The 19,063-nt window shown below is 51.4% G+C and overlaps 1 long non-coding RNA gene across 1 annotated transcript in view; it reads left to right on the top strand.

The window, feature by feature from the left end:
* Positions 1 to 11,805, top strand: part of LOC138489571 (uncharacterized) — a 47,160-nt gene extending 35,355 nt beyond the window's left edge. Inside the window, exons 3-4 of the long non-coding RNA XR_011274814.1 lie at positions 358 to 542; positions 11,458 to 11,805. This is a non-coding gene — a long non-coding RNA (uncharacterized lncRNA). The remainder of the gene's footprint in view (positions 1 to 357; positions 543 to 11,457) is intronic.
* Positions 11,806 to 19,063: the final 7,258 nt, after the last annotated feature.

The raw sequence follows: 19,063 nt of genomic DNA, 5'->3' as shown, positions 1-19,063 counted from the left end.
CTCCTGTGAACCAGATCCCTCCAGCCCCTGTAACTGTAAGGAGAAGGAGTGTTGCCTCCCCAAAGACCAGGGGAGAAAGAAAGGGTCTCCTACTAATCACTGGAGGCCCAGTAACTCTGTTCCCCAATCTGCAGGAAGGACCTATATAGAGCTTGATTCCCTCCCTCCAACCCCCTCTTAACTGACCCCTGGTGAACTTCCCCAGAGTACCTTATCCCTTGACCTTGCCAATATACGCCCTTTAGCACTGTTCAGATAAACCCCATGTGTCTGTAAAAGGTACTGTAATTAAGTATTGCTGCACTGCTTTTGGGGCATTAAGTGGCCTTGACTGGCTCCTCTCCCTCCTCCCATTAGTTGCCTGGCCTTGATAGGCCAATCGGATCCACCGAGAAGCGGGTGCCGGCCAGTCCTACGAAGGCCCTGACAAGGCCTTCTTTGTTTCATTCATTCTATGTCTGCATCTTCATTCTGCCTGGAACCACGCTGCTGTGCCCTTCAGCACAAAGATCTTCGCTGCTAAATCACCCTGCTGTGCTGGGGTAAGCCATCCCTCTTTGTTGCCTGCCTTACGCACGTGTGCGGATTTCCACATTTATTTGCAAAAAAGAAATGAAAATGTTGTAATTTAACTGCAATTTGGCTGCTGGTCTGCAGGAAGTACTGTCCTTGCCCTGATTCCATCCACCCACTGAGTATTTCTATCTTTTGCTGATTCCTGCATTGGCCTTACTATTCCTACGGCCCTTCTAAGATGGCCGCACTGCTTTTGGGGCATTAAGTGGCCTTGCCTGGCTCCTCTCCCTCCCCCCATTGGTTGCCTGGCCTTGATAGGCCAATCGGATCAACCGGGAGGCGGGCGCTGTCCAGTCCTATAAGGCCCTGACGAAGGCCCCTGTCTGCTCCATGTCCGCTACCAGGACGCTACATGAATCACATTCTAAAGCTAAATTTGGGTGGGCTTTTGAAAGTCTAATTTGGGTGTGTTTTTGAAAGTTAATTTTGGGTGTGTTTTGGAAAGCTAAATTTGGGTGTGTTTTTGATAGTCAATTTTGGGTGGGTTTTTGAAAGTGTAATTTGGGGGGGCGCTGTTGCGCACAGAAGAAGATGGCCGCTTCTGTGTGAGCTCTGGAGTGAACCAGGGCCGAACTCCAAATATATCCGTACAACGGGTCCGGTTACACCCGGGCGACGCACGGAGGGTGCGGCGGTGACTGGGCTACCTGGAGGTGAAATTTCGGGCGGAACGCTGGCTGCTATCCTGAGTTATCGCGGCTCTTGAGTGTGCCCGCGCGCGGGGCCTATACTCGGGCCGCCTTGAAGAGGGGAGGAGCCCGGGAGAAAGCGAGCGCAATCCGCGGCCTGCTCGCGGAGGAACCTTCATTACTGGCCTCTCCCCACCGCGCTGCTTAGCCCCCCGCCATACCGGCGGACACTGTGGCCTCCTCTCGGCCCCTCGGCTTCACCCCACCACCCATCGACTGCTGCGGCTGAACACGGGAACCTTACCCGCCCGGCGGGGGCCGACTGCTACACTTCCTTGCTGCTAACCGGGCTCCTGACGGCCCTCAATCCAGAGGCCTGTGGTCTCTTCTCCGGCACGGTCTCTAGACCCCCCCCCCGTGGCTCGACAACGCACGACAACGCACGACCTGAACATTAGGGACCCAAAATCAGTCCGCTAAAGGTTTGCCGAGGGGGGGCGACACTCGACCACGCGACGACGTGAGCCAGGGGGCGGCGGCCCACGGGGGGCAGCCACGGGGACATCAACCCTGCGCAACCGGGCTATATAGGTCCACCGGCTCGCCCCACATTGTTGAACGCCCGGTGGCACCGGGGACGCTTGTCAGTACCGGGCCTCTCGCTCGTGGTGTCCTGGGGCGATCAGCCCATACAAATAACAGCGGATAATGTCCAAGAGCCTAGGATCCAAGAAGACCAGGGGGGCCATCGACAAGTACACCACAAATATCCAGAAGGAAACCATATCGCAGATGGAGCCTCCGGCGCCCACCCCAGATCAACAAGCGACACCGCAAGCCCAGATGGATCCCCAAGCGGTGTTTCTCGCTATGCAGCAAGGGTTCGGTGCCCTGAACGACAAACTCGACGGGATCACCGCAAACGTGGCATCCATTAAGGCTAAACTGGATAAGACTACGACGCGCATAACCGAAGCGGAAACCAGAATATCAGGCGCGGAAGATACGCTCGAAAACCTGAAAAGCACGGTGTCCACAATGGCGATTGAACTAGGAACTGTTAAATCTAAATGCGAGGACTTGGAGGCGAGATCAAGACGCAACAATATCCGTATTGTAGGTGTGCCTGAAGATGCGATGAAGGGCTGTATGGAGAAGGGAGTTGAGGCCCTCCTCCGCGATCTGCTGGGCGACCCAGGATGGTCCCCCGTGTTCCTAATAGAGCGTGCACACAGATCTATGGCTCCAAAGCCGAAACCCGGAGCGTACCCGAGACCAATAATCGCACGCGTGCTTAACTACAGGGACAGGGACTTGATACTACGTACGGCAAGAGAGAAGCGGGAGCTGAGATGGGAGGCTAGCGTGATACGGATCTTCCCTGACTTTACACTGGCGGTGCAACAAGAAAGGAAACAATTTACGGGTGTCAAGAAACTGCTACGAGAGCGACAGGTCCAATATGCAATGCTCTACCCGGCGAGACTGAAGATCCTGTACAAGAACAAAGTCCATTTCTTCACCTTCCCTGAGGAGGCCGCCAATTTTGTGGAGACGCACATCCCTGCGGACGTGGGGAGCACCGAGGACGCTAATCAAGAATGACTTCGCTGGGGAAGGCCCGGAGAGGTGCGGCATTGCATGCCCGCTCCACATATATCAACAGTTCCCCCCGGATGGGGACATTCACTAAGGTGGGAAATCATTGTCTACGGTTTGTGCTACGTGGTGACTTTCCTTGCCGCCATTAACATGTGTGAGAGTAATGCCGGATCCGACTAAGTGTTTTCATGTTTGGAAGAGCATAGGCCCTGGGAATCTCTGCAGGCCCCCCAATTGCAGGTGCATATGCTAAAAGTTAGTGGGAGGGAGGGGGATTCTCTATGCACAGTAGAAGTTCGGGGTGCTGTGAGGGTGGGGGGAGGTGGGATCGGGACGGAATTGGGGATGTGTTATTGTTGTTATGGGGCGAAAGTTAAAAGCACAAGGTTACAACACACTTGCACAAATGGGAATTATATGAGACACTCTTCTGCAGACTCACAATGCATTCACATTGAATGGGATGGCTGGAATTATCTCTGAGAATATCAGATTCATGAGTTGGAATGTTCGGGGCCTGGGTTCTAAGGTTAAGAAAAGGAAAATCATGGTCTACATTAACAGACATGCCCCACAAATCCTATTCTTACAGGAGACACACATTGGCTCGCAACACGGGGAACAACTGGTGCCGAAGTGGGGAACCCACCAATACTTCACAACCTACTCGAATAGGGCCAGAGGAGTAGCAATACTGTTACACAGAACCCTCCGATTTACGTGCAAGGAGGTGAGGTGCGATCGGGGGGGCAGGTACGTCTTGGTGCATGGCAATTTGCAAGATAGAGAGGTGGTTGTCCTTAATATCTATGGTCCCAACCTGGATGACCCAGTGTTTTACACCAAACTTTTCGGGATGTTGGCCCACTATCCAGCAGCCCACCTGATTTGCGGGGGGGACTTCAATACCATTTTGAATGTAGACATGGATCGCACCTCAACACAAGTGAGAACTTTAACTAAGGCCGCCCAGGCGATAATGGCTCATATGGCAGACCTGGGACTAAAAGACGCATGGAGGACATTACACCCATTCGAGAGGGGATACACCTATTACTCCACGGTGCACGACATGCATTCCAGGATAGACATGTGGCTGCTGGATAACGCGGTGTTGGCCTGGGCACTCGCAGCACAGATACTGCCCAGGACATACTCTGACCACTCACCAATAGTGCTAGACCTCCGACTACCGGGCGAAGCAGTGAGTAGACCTCCTTGGAGGTTCAAACCTGCAGCGCTGCGTGACCTGGTCTATAGGAACGCGCTGGAACAGCACATACAGGAGTATTTTGCATTTAATGACAACTCTGTGTCTCGCCAGGCGACTTTGTGGCAAGCATTCAAGGTGTATATTAGAGGCGCCTCTATATCGAGTGAGAGTGGCATCCTCAAAGATATAAGGAATAGGATGCAACGCCTTGAAACACAAATAGCTGCTACACAATCACAATATGAGCTTCAACCGACACCTCAGTTAGCATTGGACCTAAAAAACACACTGGACGAATTCAATGAGGCTGCTGATCAAGAGATCCGCTACTTTGACAGACCGGCGGCCGCTCGCCGCTATGGTGAGAGCGAACGCCCGGGGAGGTTGTTGGCTAGAGCAGTGAGGGGGGAGAGGGGACCGACCGACATTTCATGTATAACAACGGCGGAGGGCACGGTCACTACTGATCAGGGCAGTATACGCTCCACGTTTCATAAATTCTACGAGGAGCTATACTCACCTCAGTGAGACGCCACTGAAGGTGAGATCGAGCAGTATCTCTCCCGTATCCCGACGACCCTGCTGGCTGCAAACACGAGAGAGGTATTGGAAGCCCCGATAACTGAGGCGGAGGTGATAGGGGCCATCGAAGCTCTCCCGAATGGGAAGGCCCCGGGTACAGATGGCCTAAGCGCAGAATTATATAAAGAATTTAAGCTCCTTCTGGCACCCAGGTTACTGGCTATGTGGACCGAGGCTCTGGAGGGAGGGGAGCTCCCAGCGACCACAAGGGAAGCGGTGATAACACTGTTGCTTAAGACTGGTAAACCCCCAGGGGACTGCGGGTCTTATAGACCTCTATCACTAATCAACACAGATGCCAAATTGTTAGCAAAGATACTGGCCACAAGGCTGACACCGTGGATGCCATTTATGGTCCACGAAGATCAGGCCGGATTCATCCCCGGCAGGTCAGCAGCTACTAATATTAGGAGATGCCATGAGGTCCTAACCACGACCCCCCCAGATCAGCAGGCGATAGCAGTGTCGCTGGATATGCGCAAAGCATTCGACACGGTGTCCTGGCCATTCCTGTTCGGGGTATTGCGAAATTATGGATTTGGCCCGAACTTCCTGAGATGGGTAAAGTTACTGTACACGTCCCCACAAGCCAGGATTAGAATTAACGGCACCCTAACAGAGCAGTTTGAGCTCCGGGGGGGCACGAGACAAGGTTGCCCGCTCTCACCATTGCTGTTTGCCCTGATAATTGAACCATTAGCAGACGTACTGAGGGCTCTTGCCGGCGCCTATGGGCTAAAAATAGGGGCTACAATGCACATCATAAACCTGTACGCAGATGACATTCTGCTATACTTGAGAGATCCAGACAGAACGCTGGGGAGGGTCCTTGCAGTGGTGGAGCGGTTTGGTGGACTCTCGGGACTCAGACTTAACACTAATAAATCAGAAGTGTTCCCTATTACAGGGGCCACGGATAAGCCAATGGACCTGCATGGGCTGCAGTGGTGCCCGACGCATGTTCTATATCTGGGAGCATGGATTGCTCGGAACGCTCAGCTATCTCGCGCTTTGAACTACAACCTGCTTGTGGACTCATTGTGTCTGAAACTAAAGCGCTGGGGGGCCCTCCCTGTATCCATGATGGGTAGGATTGCACTGGTGAAAATGATAATCCTTCCGAAGCTATTTTACCTATTTAGCACGGTGCCGGTGTGGCCTGGGCGTGCTTTATTTGCTAAAATGGCGGGCGCGTGCTCCTCATTTGTGTGGGATGGCCATCCGAGAGTGGGCCGGGGGACACTTACAAACGACTACATGGCCGGCGGCTTGATGGCCCCAGACTTTGAACTCTACTACCTGAGCGCGCAGGCACAACATGCGAACCAATGGGCGACGACGTTTATCAACCCAGCAGGCCCAGTACCTAACCAACTGGAAAAAGAGGCCACACTAGCACTCCACCAAATTACACGGTCTGGTGTTAAGCATTATAACTCCCTGAGACCGTCTAAAGTGGTGATCACCGCGTGGTCCAGGATTGTTGAAATGTACAATACTGAAAGGATTTATCACCCTAGTATGCCGCTCTGGGGTATGCCGCAGACTCCTTTTAATTTAGAGGGAGAGACGGCCCGCCACTGGTCTGCTAAGGGCATAACACAATGGGGGCAAATATTTGTGGACGGGCGGTTCATTCGATGGGAGGATATCAGGGAGGAGGTGGGTAACACACCTACGGCTAGGCGACAATACACTGGTCTGCGGGCAGCTACACAGAATATATGGCCAACCTTCCCCGATGAACCCCCAATCAACATGGGTCTGGGATACATGTTTATGGGGGGACGCCAAAAAATAACAGCTTCCACACTGTATAAGACCATACTTCACACACGCCCACAAGAGCAGCGTACGGCTAGGGCCAAATGGGAACAGGACCTTGGAGAGGAGGTGGGGGAAGAGGAGTGGTCTCAATACTGTGCACTTGTGAAACAGATATCCTGCAATTCCAAATACAGGCTAATCCACTATAAAATTCTTCAGAGAACACATTACACCCCAGTGAAACTCAAACGCATATACCCAACCATGACAGGGGAATGCCCGAGATGCCATGCGGACAATGCAGGCATTTATCACATGCTTTGGGAGTGTACTGCACTGAGGGGATACTGGGAAGCAGTATGTCAGACGATAGACGAGATGGCTGACCACCCGCTAGAGTGGACTCCACGGTTATGCCTGTTGGGGTCAATTGAAAAAATAAGCCCGAGTTGGCGAAAGCTTCTGAATGTAAGTCTGCTCCTCGCCAAAAGGGCGATCCTCCTCAGATGGAAGAGTGCGCACTCCCCTACTAAGGCGGACTGGGAAAGGGACATGGCATGGGCGAACGACATGGAGGAACTGTATATCGACACTGTGCTCCCAGCCTCGCGCCCGAAAAACATTTGGGGCAGGTACAAACAGTATCTGGCCGAGAAAAGCGGACTTGAACAGCTTGATACTGTAATGTGATTAGTATTGTAAAATGTAATGTCTATAATTATGATGTCTCTGTAACCAAGTGAAAGTAGTGACCAAGTGCAATAAAAATAAAAGTTTAAAAAAAAGAAAGTGTAATTTGGGTGTGTTTTTGAAAGCTAAATTTGGGTGGGTTTTTGAAAGTCTAATTTGGGTGTGTTTTTGAACGTTAATTTTGGGTGTGTTTTTCATTTAACTTTGGCCCTCAATTGTAACCTGCTAGTCCAGTGACTGTTACTACCGCTGTACTTCCATATTTCTCCTAGTGCCTCCTCTCTCTTCCTGCCCATGGCATTATCTGTTTCTCTTATTTACTCCAACTGCTTCTTTATCAACTATCTTTCCCTTCTCACCAAGTCTGGTAAGAACAAATGTACAAAGGATATCCTGGCCTCCAACCCAGGTCTCCCCATCACTGATACCTATTCCAGCGCGTCAGCCAGACAAACCCTGACTGACATCCTCTTTGTTGTTCCTTCGCCGGATATCTGTACCCCTAATATGATCTCTGTGCTCTGTCCTGTCTCCTCCTCTCCCATTAATGGTGGCACCCGCTGGGAAGTGCGTATGGATTCCTTCGACTCCTCCAGAGTCATCATTAATATCTGCATAAATGGCACTGTCATGGTGCAAGGCCCTCAGGCCAATCTTCTCCTCTTTGATAGGCAGTTCCCTCACCTCATCAACTTCCTCTCATCTCCAGCTGTCTCTTACTCTCCTCCCTTGGCTTCCTTGCCCTCTTCTCCTTCCTCCTCGGCCCCATCTCAATCTCCTTGAAGAACTTGACCTTGATGTCCTCATTCTTACCGAGACATGGTTCACGGCCAGCTCTGTCACAAGTTTTGACACTCTCCTCCCTGATGGCTACAAGATCTTGTCCACCCCCAGATCCACCCGGCCCAGAGGGGGTGTAGCCTTGATCTTCCCTGAGTGGATTCCTGCCTCTATCATCCCCACTCAGACTTACTCCTCTTTCGAATTACTTGTCTGCAGGCTCTCTCTCTCTCTCTCTCCTAGCCACTCTCTTACTGTTACACTCTCCCTGGTCAAATCACCTTGTTTCTCTCCGAGTGGGCAGACCTCTCCTCCTCCCTCCTGGCCGCAACCACTCAACTCCTCCTCCTTGGTGACCTCAACATCCATCTTGATTCTCCCTGTTCCTCATCTGCACTCTTTCGTGACCTCTGTGATTCACTCTCCCTCTCTATCCTCCCCTCCGGCCCGACTCACTCTGCTGGTCACACACTTGATGTCGTGATTTCCGCTGGCCTCCCCCTGTCTATTCCCCTCACCACTTCTCTCTCCTGGAGTGATCACTGCCTCCTCTCCTCTCATCTTTCCATCTCCTCCCCTTAAGCCAAGCCTATCCCAAGATTGCCACCCATCTTCTCGGACATCTGGCCCATGAAGCATGTGTCAGTCAAGGCTTTCGCTGCCACTTTCTCCTCCCCCTCCTTCCAGTCCTGACTCACACCCTGACACAGCCCTGTTCCTGCTCTACTCCTCTATTTCTGATACTCTTGATGCTCTTGCCCCTGTCATAAGGATCCGTTTGAAGTCCAAAGCCAAGTGCAATTCCTGGTATGACTCTGACCTAGCTACACTTAAACGTAAGTGTAGGGTGGCTGAGAGGAAATGGAGGGCTTCTTGTTCATCCTCTGACAAACTGGCCTGCAGCCTGCTCCTAAGGCAATACCGGCTCTCTATCCATACCAAGAAGAGATTACACATTCAAGCCCATGTCTCGGCAGGATCTAACAACTCGGCCGAACTCTTTAAAATCTGTAAGGAGCTTGCCAACCCTGCTGCAGTCTCCACCTCTCCTCTCGCCTCCCAGGCTCTTTGCAATGCCCTTGCTTCTCACTTAATCTCTAAAACCCAGGACATCTTGTCCGCCCTCTCCTCCGCTCCCCCTCCTCTGCCCCCTCCATCTCTTCTTGATGACCCTCCCTCAGCTACACCCCCTCTTTCTTCTCCTTTCCTCTTTTCTCCCCTGATGAGATCACTAGACAAGTCCGATCTATGAAAGCCTCATCAAAACAGGTCCACCCATGTTCCTCTAAAACTATTAAGGACCACGTTGATACCCTTGTTCCGGCCCTTGCCGATTTCTACAACCTCTCCTTTGCCTCTGGATCTTTCCTCTCCCCACTGAAGCACTGCTGGTACATCCTCTCCTCAAGAAACCCACTGCTGATCCTTCTTGTCTGGCTAACTATCACCCAATTTCCATTACTCCACTTCTGTGTAAACTCCTGGAAAAGCTTGCCATCACTCAGCTTAACCTTCATTTCGATTCTGTTGGCTCTCTTCATTACCACCAATCTGGCTTCAGACCTGCCAGAAGCATGGAAACTGCTCTCCTGAACATCCGTGAAGATCTGCTCTCCAACCTTGACTCTAACATTCCTTCTGTCCTCATCCTACTTGATTTCTCCTCTGCTTTTGACACAGTCAACTATACCACCCTGCTCAACGGTCTCCATGACAACCTGAGTATCACCGATCAGGCTCTGGCCTGACTGACCTCTTTCCTCTGTGATCTACCCTCCCAGGTATAACTTGGGTCCTTCCTATCTTCTATCTCCCTCTCTACCAGTGGTGTTGCCCAGGAGTCTAACCTCTCGCCCTGGCTTTTTAACCAATACCTGGCAATCCTTGTCTACTGGATTTCCATTTTCTGCTCACATTTCCAGTGCTATGCTGATGGCACCCAACTCCTTTCAGGCTTCCTTCAGTCACCTCCTCTCCTTCCCTCATCTGTGATTGCCTAATTGCCATTAAAAATTGGTGTTCCGCCAACAATCTTTGTCTAAATGCCAACAAGACTGAGATCCTCCTCATTGGTACACCTTCACCATCCTTTCCCCTCACTCTCTGGCCGGTCTCCCTTGGCCCTCCTCCTACCCCTACCTGCGAGGCCAAGAACCTTGGGGTCATCTTTGGCTCTACACTGTCCTTCCCCTCACACATCTCTGACATCTCTAAAAAATCTAACTTCTTACTGCAACTCCTCAGAGGTACTCTGCCTTTCCTCTCCTTCCCCCAGAAACACACTGTATCCCAAGGTCTGGTTCTCTCTAGGATGGACTACTGTAACAGCCTCTTTCTAAATCTTCCTGCCTCCACTCTCCGCCCTTTACAACTAATCCAGAACAGGACTGCGGAACTTGTCCTTGGCATCAAGCCCTGGGATTGTATCTCTCCAGCTCTGAAATCCCTTAATTGGGTCCCAGTGGATGCTAGGATTAAATTTAAAACCCTCTGCGTTGTCCACAAGGGTTTCTGGGGCCTGGGTCCAAAATACCTTCAACTATCCCTCCGTAAATACCTTGCCTCTCAAGCCCTTTGCTCCTCTACTTCTAACTCCCTCAGGGTCAGTCGTTTTTCAAAGAAACGAGCTGTGGGCAGATCTCTGTCTTCGGCTGGGGCCTCCCTTTGGAACACCCTCCCTGCCACTCTGAAACTTGAGGAGAACCATCTCCGGTTCCGGAAACACATCAAGACCTACCTCTTTGTTTCTGCCTTTGCCCCTCTTCTCCCCTGCTGATCTGTTTTCTCTCTCAGCACGTGCACCTGGCCACCCTCTGACCTTCGGGCCAGGTACCTGCTCACCCTGCCACCCTCCTGCACTGCCTCTGGGCCACCCCTTGCACTGGGGTCTGTATCTGTACCCATACAGTGTCCCACCCACTTTTCTTCTGCACTTATCAGATATACCCTATCTGCTTAACCTAGCACTTGCCACTTGCTGGCTGCAGTACCACTATTTATTTATTTATTTATTTTACTTATTATTAATTATTCTTTTCTCTCCTCTGTTCTGCACTTTCTACATCTACCCCTTCGATGCACTTTCCCCCTTTCTCCTTTTCCATGCACTTGCGCGTTCTCAATGTCACTGGGCCTAGTAAGATCGATGTTTTTGTTCTCCCCTGTTCCCCTCCCCTTGCCTGGTCACGCTCTGAAACACTTGTGTACGAGTGCGCGATATAAATAAAATATAATTTCATTGCAAATAAGCCCCAGAAGCTGAGCATCAATAATCAAGTAAAGATTCATAATAGCAGGTTATTCGGGTGAGTTCACTCATTCCCTGCTCATTCTGGAAGGGTATGACATTAACCAGAGCTCCAGCAAAGCTCCTCTTGGCTATTGCGACAAGGCCAGTAACCTGGCACTATCAAAGGGGGGTGGGAACCCCTCTCTACAGAGGGTTGGGAGGGTGCGGAGGAATCCAGAACCAGCCCTAATCCTAAGAGCAGGCTCAGTCAAGAGGGTACCAAGTCCTGCCACCTACCCTTGAGCTAGCATGCCATTCTGTAGTACCCCACTTACTCAAACCATACCTTCTTTTAAGAATTCTCACCAGTTGTTCTCTTTTCATTGCAGGTAGAAAGAAATACAAGAAAACCAAAAGAGAGAACATACAACCTCAGAGAATGCAATTGGGCAAAGCCAACCAACACAAAAGACTAACAACACTGCCAGTCACCAAAGAATCAGCCACAGATCCTGCAGGCTGACACCAGAACAGAACAACCCGATGAGCGGACCAGAGAGAGCCGCAGGGGAAAGTTGCTGGCATAAGTGGTGGAGAGAGGAGCTGCCTGTTGCCGCCTAAATGCACTCGGGACACAGCATGAAAGAGACAACCTCCTAGCTCTCCAAGGACTTGAGAGGTGTTGTACATGAATGGAACGGGACACAGCCCCTTTAAGAAGGGACACAAAGGAGAAGGCGGGAAGAGGGCGGAAGGGAGGGGGCTGGGGAGAGAATGGGAGTTAAGTGAAGGGGACGAATAAAGATGGTTGACAGAACCCACGGCTCTGCGTATTCTTGGTGTGCCTGAACGCGGATGAATGCTGTGAGCCCCCCCCCCAACAACTGGCGATGAGGCCGATATGAGCCCCCGCTCTACGGCTATATTGATGGGCCCGTGAGCCCTGCAGATCACAGTAACGGAGGTCCGGAGGACCAGCAGTGTGAAGGGCTCGTAAGCCCAACAAGGCAGGAGGGCCCGTGTGCCCAGCAAGTGTGGTGGGCCTGTGCACCCGGCAGTATACGTGGGCCTGTGTGCCCGGCAGGTTGCGTGGGCCCGTGTGCCCAACGCTCGTGGGCCTGTGTGCCCGGCAGGTTGCGTGGGCCCGTGTGCCCAACGCTCATGGGCCTGTGAGCCCGGCAGGTTGCGTGGGCCCGTGTGCCCAACGCTTATAGGCCCGTGAGCCCGGCTAACAAGGTGGGCCTGCATGCCCAAGAGAAGAGGAACCGTGCGCCCTCCGCCTACAGGCCCGTGTGACAGGCGAGGACAACCTCTGCGGCCTGAGGAGGAAGAAGGTGCCCTGCAGGAGAAGGAAGCCGACATCCACATAGCCACCGCGACCCTGCTAACAGCCACGTGAGAAAACAGAAGAGGGAGCCCAGCTGCAGCGGAACGAACGCGGAGACCGGATCGAGTGAAGGAAGCATTGCGGACGCATCCGCTATCAAGTAAGGAGTTCCGGTGCCGGCGGAAGGGAGGGTAAGAAAGAAGACACAGACTTCAAGCCCCGCGCCTCCCAGTCGCGTGACCAAAAGACTCACGGCCACACTACAGTACCCCGTGTCTCTCCACTAGTGACACTTCAAAAAAATTAAAAATAATAATTTTAATAAAGGAAAATCCGGAAACAGAGGAAAGGGAACAGGCAAATCCAAGAGTAGACCCTGGGCCCCATCTCTGACTGTTCAAGCAGCCTCAATCAACCACCAATAACCCGCCCACCACCAGAGACCACAAGAGGTGGACTTCACTACTCCACCATTCCACCTCATTGATCACAAAGACATTATACTGCACTCAACGACACCACCATGTCCGCGCCAAATGCTGCTGATGCCAACGTCCCGCCACCGTCACCAGGAGGGCCAGCCTCTCACGCTAGCCTAATGAGAAGACCAGCGCCGTTCACACTGAACCCACGCCACGATCAGGGTCAGCGATGGGAAGAATGGGTAGAAGAGTTTGACGACTTTGTAGGTGCCATCGGCACACAAGAACCACCCAACATACTTAGCATCTTCGCCAAAGTGGCAGGGAGAGAAATTAAAAATATCATACGCACGATTCCTCCACGAGATCGTACCACATACCCAAAACTATTAGAAGCCATCAACGAGAAACTTGTCATTTCACCCAACCGTGACTACGAGCGATACACTTTCAATCAATGTGGCCAGCTTCCCCATGAATCCATAGGAGAATTTGTCATCCGCCTCCAAAGGAAGATAACTAAATGTGACTTTGCCAACTTTAACGATGATGAGGCTATCCGACTCCGTATAATAGAAGGCTGAATATCCTCAATGTTCAGGAAACACCTCCTAAAAAAAACCCTCTACCTGAAGGAAGTACTAGACTTGGCCAGAGTTTATGAAAGGGTGGATGTCCAAGCCGCAGCCATTGAGAATCCAAAAAAGGGTGATGTCATCGCTGCTGTAAGCCCCTATGCCCAGCACCCAGCCTCACAAAACAGAACCACTCCCAGATACTCCACTCAACTGACCCAGAGTGACCGCCAATGCTACCGCTGTAGATTTGAGTATCCACACAGGGGACCGTGCCCCGCCACCGGCCAGCGCTGCCTACGATGTGGAATGGAAAACCACTTCCAAGTGATGTGCAAGGAACAACTCCCTGAGGGAAGCTCAACTCGCCAACCACCTACGAGCCGCGCGGCAGAAACACATACCGAACCGCAACGCACCATCGAAAGAAACCCAACATACCCCACGTACTCCTACCAACGCCCTAACACTGTGAGAGCGCTGGAAGGACTCCAAATTGAGCCAGACAGGAGGGATTATGAATTATATAACCTCCACCAACGTGAACGATCACCATCCCTGGAACAAGGAGCAACATACCTGGGGGACCCCCTGCCATCTCATGCCCAGGACATAGACTCATACACTAACCCCCCACCGATACCTCAATAAGGGGAAGATGAACAAACATATTACCTACAAGATGGCTACGAGAGGGAGTATGTCCGACTCCTCAGCGCCAATGTTGAAGACGCCTCAGCTCCCAAAGTGACAGTCCAGATGGGGAATACTATGAACAAGTTTGTGGTCGACACGGGAGCGACGGTAAACGTCATGAATGAAGACCTGTACCATGGCATCGCCTCTCTATACCCCCTTCAAGAATCCAAAACACACATCTTCCAACGGGGAGCAGCCCAACCCATGACATCAAAGGGACAATTCCAATGCAACCTCACACACCGCAATCTTACGGTATCATCCACAATCCACGTCATCAAAAGCCCATCTATAGGACGCTGTCTTCTCAGCTACCGGACTGCCAGTGCTCTGGGACTGATTGACCTACACTATGACAGATCAGAAATAATAAAAGGACACCCCGCAATGCAAGAAACCATCATGGCAATATCAGACCGACCCCTCTCAAAAGAAGACCTCAAACTTCAGTTCCCCAAACTTTTTGAAGGGGTGGGGATGCTCAAGAACTCACCCATCAAACTGCAAATCAACCACAACATCATGCCAGTGCCACAGCACCCCCGTAAAGTAGGTTTCCACCTTCAAGAACGAGTATCAAAAGAAATCCAGCTCCTCCTCCTCAATGATATCATAGAGAAGGCAGTAGGACCAACGCCATGGGTGTCCCCAATAGTGATAGTGCCCAAAGAGAACAGATGCCTACGCATTAGCGTCGACATGTGCATCCGGAATACCACCATTCAAGAGGGAGAGGCAAACAGGCCCAAGCCTGAAAGACATGTTAATCAGATTAAATGAGGCGAGGCACTTTTCAAAACTGGACCTCAATCAGGGCTACCACCAGCTCATCCTGGACCCAGATTCGAGATCCATCACCACATTCGCTACCCACAAAGGACTCTTCAGATATAAGAGATTGAACTTTGGTATATCATCTGCCGCAGAGATTTTTCAAGAGACAATCAGACTCCTGATAGCATCTGAGACGAATTCCCTGAACTACCGTGATGACATTCTAATTTTTGGGAAGGACCAAATACAACACGACAGGGCCCTAACGACCGTCTGCAAAATCCTCCAAGAAGCAGGTTTGACATTAAATGAACTCAAATGTGACATAAACAAGACCAGTCTCGAATTCTTCGGGCACATATTCTTTGACAAAGGAATCACAGCCGACCCGGACAAGATCAAGGCCATTACTGACCTCCAAGCCCCCACGACAACAGCTGAATTACGCTCTTTCCTGGGCATGACAGGATACTGTGCACGCTACCTCCCGAACTATGCCACCATCACTGACCCGCTCTGCACCCTCCTGAAGAAGGACCAACTGTTTGTCTGGAATGCACCCTGCCAAGCAGCATTTGTAACCATAAAGGAAAGCCTCACCAACAACCGCCAGCTGGCGTACTTTCACCGAGAGTTGCACACCATCATTACTGTAGATGCCAGTCCAGTTGGACTCTGAGCCATTCTCGCCCAGACCGACACCGAAGACAACACCCGCACACATTGGTGGCATACGCCAGCCGCGCCCTGTCACACACAGAAAGGGCTTACTCACAAGCAGAGAGGGAAAGCTTAGCCGCAGTATGAGCCTGCGAGAAGTACCACCACTTCGTCATTGGCCGCAGGTTCACCCTTGTAACAGACCATCAGGCACTCCTCTCAATATTTGGCAACCCGAAAACCAAAATGCCACCCCGAATAGAACGCTGGGGATAAGGTTACAAGAATACGACTATGAGATTGTCCACAAGCCCGGGGGAGGATGCCAACCCAGCGGACTACCTGTCCAGACACCCCACGATGAACAAAGACGACACTCTAGCCCATGAGGCTGCTGACTACATCTTTTACCTATCCTCAAATGCCATGCCGCCAACAATCTCAATCGCAACATTTGAAGAAAGGAGCAAAGCCGACCCCACAATCAGAACCGCGGTTGCACTCACCCGCTCCAACAAGTGGAGAGAGCGCCAAACAAGCGGGAGTAGAACGGAAGAGGCAGACAAGAAGGAGCTTGATCGGATAGCTAAAGTGCATGAAGAACTAATAGCCACTGATCACGGATATTACTACGCGGAGACAGACTGGCAGCCCCGAGGGACCTAAGGAAGACTCTGGTAACACTAGCTCATGAGGGTCATCGAGGAATCGACAACACAAAACGAATTCTCAGAAACTATGTCTGGTTTCCCTATATGGATGTAATAGTTGAGGACATGCTAATGCACTGTAGACCCTGCCAACTGGCAGCAAAGGGGCCAACACCAAACCCCCTCCAACTAACCACACTTCCAACAAAGCCATGGCATAAAGTTGCGATGGATTTTTACGGACCCCTGGAAGAAGGGGGATACCTACTGGTCATAATCGATGAATACTCCAGATTCCCATTTATCAAGCAGACACCGTCAACATAATTCTCGGAAACAGCGCCTGTCATAGACAAACTATTCAGCGAGTGGGGCATCCCCAACACTGTCAAGACAGACAACGGATCCCCGTTCCAAGGACGGGAATTTGCAAGACTCGCAGACCACCTAGGGTTCCACCACCAGAAAGTTACACCACTCTGGCCCCAAGCCAACGGAATGGTGGAACGGTTTATGGCCACGATCAAGCTGACCCGACAGAAAGCTGTAGCAGAGCAAACGCCCCACATGCAGGCCATCTGCAGCATGCTCAGAAGCTATCGAAACACTCAACATGACACGACGGGAAAGCCGCCCGCCGAACTCATGGTGAGGTACCAACCCCGGACACGCATCCCCCGGTAGGAAGACTACACACCAGAAGAAGATGCAACCATCAAGGAACGGGACGCTGAAAAGAAAAGACAGGCCAAACACTGGGCTGACAAGAAGAGGAGAGCGAAAGAACACCACCTGGAAGTAGGACAAACTGTCCTTGTCTGACAAACCCAACGCAAAAAGACGGACATGCGCTATAGCCCAGAGCCTAGGATCATCACAGCCATCAAAGGACCCATGATCACAGAGACCGGAGAACCAGGGGACATCACCCGAAACTCCTCATTCTTTAAGAGACTGTATCTCGAGGAACCTGAGACACAAGAAATAGCGGTGGACAACTCTGAAGGAAAAGATGAAATAGAGCCCCCACTGGAAATGTCAGGTGAAAGCAGAGAATCTCCAGGGAGGCCGCTCAGAACGATAAAGAAGCCAGTGAGACTCATCGAACAGATGTAACTGGATTTCCATGTTAAGTACGGGGGAGGTGTTGTACATGAATGGAACGGGACACAGCCCCTTTAAGAAGGGACACAAGAGAGAAGGTGGGAAGAGGGCGCAAGGGGAGAGGGCTGGGGAGAGAACGGGAGTTAAGTGAAGGGGACGAATAAAGATGGTTGACAGAACCCGCGGCTCCGCGTATTCTTGGTGTGCCTGAACGCGGATGAAAGCTGTGAGCCCTCCCCCAACAAGAGGGCGCATACTCCCACCCCACAGAACTGTGCCTTATTTGATTACAGTGGTAAAACAAACTCAAGTATTTTCCTTCTTGCCCCAACGTGGTGTTTGTTCTGTGGTGAGGACTTGCAGAAAAGGTGGGCGGGGTTTAGGATGCATTTTGTAATGTTTTCTACAGTAAAAAAAAAACACATGGGGAAGACAGGGCCAGATTGACCAGAGTGGGAGCACCAATCACCAAATGAGGTTGGATACAACACGGGGCAACTGAAAGCAGGAAGTGTGGGCTGTTCGGTTGAGGTCAGAGGAGGAGATGGTGGCAGGCCAAGAGACCAGCAGAAGGAATGAGGAAGAGGGGCAGTGTGGCAGATATTATTTGCGATGGTGAGGTATCAGTTTGGAGAGTGCAGGGGTACTGTGTTGTGAATGTGTGTGCTTATGTGGCGACTGATTAGTGAGATTAGAGTTAAGAGTGGTTGTGAAGTGAATGATATAGGGTGAAAGGAGGGTGCCTGAGTAGTAGTGTGGGAGGAGCGTAGTAGTGTGGGAGGAGAGTAGTATGGGAGGAGAGTAGTAGTGTGGGTGGAGAGTAGTAGTGTGAGAGGAGAGTAGTAGTGTGGGAGGAGAGTAGTGTGGGAGGAGAGTAGTAGTGTGGGAGGAGAGTAGTGTGGGAGGAGAGTAGTAGTGTGGGAGGAGAGTAGTAGTGTGGGAGGAGAGTAGTAATGTGGGAGGAGAGTAGTAGTGTGGGAGGAGAGTATTAATGTGGGAGGAGAGTAGTAGTGTGGGAGGAGAGTAGTAGTGGCAGGAGGAGAGAGTCAGTGGCAGTGGAGACAAGTAGTGGATGAGGATAGTAGTGGGAGCAGGAGAGTAGTAGTGGGAGTATGAGCAAAGTAGTAAGGAGGGGAGTAGTAGTGAGAAGTAGGGAGCAGTAGTGGGGAGGAGGAGCAGTACAAAGAGTGGGAGGAAAGGTAACATCAAATGATGGAGGTGAGGATTAGAAGGAGTGAAACATCAGAGGGACACTGGTGTGTGGTGTACGCAGGGGGTGATAGTACGAGTTGAAGAGAAGAGATGAGAGTGGTCATGTTAGAAGAAGCTTGAATCCAACAGTGTTCTTGCAAGACACTGTCCCAATTCCCCTTAGAACACTAACATCTGGATAGTCTGCATAGTGTCAGGACAGTTAGCAAGTCCCAGAGGGAGTTTAGATACCTGGCACTTAGAATGCAAGGGTTCACACAAGCATGCCTATCAGACACTAGGGGTTACTAGTCGGTAGCACTAGTCTTGGGTTACTGACACCTGCATAGTCTGGATAGTGTCGGGACAGTTAGGAAGACCCACAGGGAGTTTAGATACCTGCCACTCAGAATGCAAGTGTTCACACAAGCACGCCTATCAGACACTAGTCGGTATCACTAGTCCTGGGTTACTGACACCTGGATAGTCTGGATAGTGTCGGGACAGTTAGGAAGTCCCACAGGGAGTTTAGATACCCAGCACTTAGAATGCAAGGGTTCACACAAGCATGCCTATCAGACACTAGGGGTTAC

This window comes from Ambystoma mexicanum, chromosome 9 (assembly GCF_040938575.1).
Source record: "Ambystoma mexicanum isolate Mex_15411 chromosome 9, UKY_AmexF1_1, whole genome shotgun sequence".
Taxonomy (NCBI): domain Eukaryota; kingdom Metazoa; phylum Chordata; class Amphibia; order Caudata; family Ambystomatidae; genus Ambystoma; species Ambystoma mexicanum.
This window is presented reverse-complemented; position numbering and strand designations above follow the sequence as displayed.